Source organism: Theropithecus gelada, chromosome 13 (genome assembly GCF_003255815.1).
Source record: "Theropithecus gelada isolate Dixy chromosome 13, Tgel_1.0, whole genome shotgun sequence".
NCBI classification, from domain to species: domain Eukaryota; kingdom Metazoa; phylum Chordata; class Mammalia; order Primates; family Cercopithecidae; genus Theropithecus; species Theropithecus gelada.
Window position 1 is genome coordinate 104564102 of NC_037681.1, and position 1749 is coordinate 104565850.

The 1749-nt window shown below is 38.3% G+C and overlaps 1 long non-coding RNA gene across 1 annotated transcript; it reads left to right on the top strand.

The window, feature by feature from the left end:
• Positions 1-715: 715 nt before the first annotated feature.
• Positions 716-1385, top strand: LOC112636917. Its single transcript, XR_003122351.1, has 2 exons — positions 716-773; positions 1161-1385. It is a non-coding gene; the product is annotated as an uncharacterized LOC112636917 (long non-coding RNA).
• The last annotated feature ends 364 nt before the right edge of the window (positions 1386-1749 follow it).

The window sequence follows — 1749 nt, forward strand, 5'->3', positions numbered from 1 at the left end:
CCTCCCGAGTAGCTGGGACTACAGGCGCCCGCCACCGCGCCCGGCTAGTTTTTTTGTATTTTTAAGTAGAGACGGGGTTTCACCGTGTTAGCCAGGATGGTCTCGATCTCCTGACCTCGTGATCCGCCCGTCTCGGCCTCCCAAAGTGCTGGGATTACAGGCTTGAGCCACCGCGCCCGGCCTGTGACTTGCTTTTGACAATGTAGGTGTTTAAGGCTGATATTCATATTCAGACAAACATTATTCACTATCATATTCAGGCAAACAGTATTGATTCTCTGGAAGTTAGAAATAGAAGTATTTCCAATTCAAAGTATTTATCTTCCATCACGTATTCCAAGGATTCTAAAAAGCTATCTGTTGTACAAACATTCTCCAAAATAGTTAGAATAATTATTCCATTAGATTTTTCTAGTAGGACAATATAGCACGATCTTTCCTAAAATGTGTTTCCTTTGTTTCTGCCTTGAATCTGATTCAGCCACTGAAATCAAGTCAAAGATTCCAAAGTTCAAGGTCCAGTCATTTATTTTCTTTTCAAACTCAAATATATGCAAAACCCTACCCATAACACTGCAGGGCTATTACCAATTCCCCTAACCACCAAATAGTCTTAATCCTCTATTTTGAGGAAGCATCAGTTCTATCTCAGCTCTGCTGCCTATACAAAGATAGCGGCGGGAATCAGAAAGATTCTCTGTTCCTCACAGAACCAGATTTCTGAGACAGAATGATCAGGGTCAGAGATGACATTTAGGATGACAAGCTTAAGGGTAAGAATGTTGCCTATCCTGGGTTGAAACTGTTTCATACAACGTCAATGCGAAAACTTCAAAGCTATGTCAGAGAGAAAAGTATTGCAAAGAGTTATACAGAAAGAGATGAGTTTTTTTAAACAAGCAAACTGAACAAAGGTACATAATGGGGCAGAGTTTGTGTTCCTTGGTTGACATCCCATGGGTATTAACCAGAATGATAATAGTTCTTTGCTCCATTCACCTTTGGCTGTAATGCAAGTTTAAGATGATAGTTTCAACTTGGGAACATTTGGAGTTTGTGAGTAGGGTTATTTGTATGCATCTATGTGCCCTTTGGAAGAATTTGTAAATGATTTGCTTAATAACTTTTAAAATCTGGTTTTGTTCTGACATTGCTCCTAGGTAATTGGTTGTTACAAGAGAAGAGAAAGAGCAACACTGAAAATAAACACACGTACAAAGCAAAGGCATTTTCTTCCACTTCAACAGAGCTCCTAGGCCTAAACAGGGCAGGGGAATTGTGGATGTCACAGTGCCATTAACAGCAAAGCCCAGTGACATGAGTTTGTCTATGTAACAAACCTGCACATGTACTCCTGGATCTAAAATAAAAATTTAAAAAATAAATAAATACTGTTAAAAAAAAAAGAGTACTCTCACTTAATCAGCAAGGTCATGACGCTATTGCCAATTGATTATTTTTTGTCATATAATGGCATTTGATTGAGAACATGATTTATTTCATTCTATTACCATATAATTAATTTATAATTAATAGCTGCAATTCTGTCAATTATCAAACATTGAAAGGTGGGCATTATTAGTTTTATTGATGTTGAAACCTTTCCTGTGAAACGTATAGAAACTTGCCCAGAGCGAGGTGGATTTGATCCTAAAGTCCGTGTTCTTTCCCTCAGATCACACATGTGCTCTTCAAGCCCATTCCACCAGCAGAGTTCCTTTCACTTATGGTAATTACTTGATCAATTTA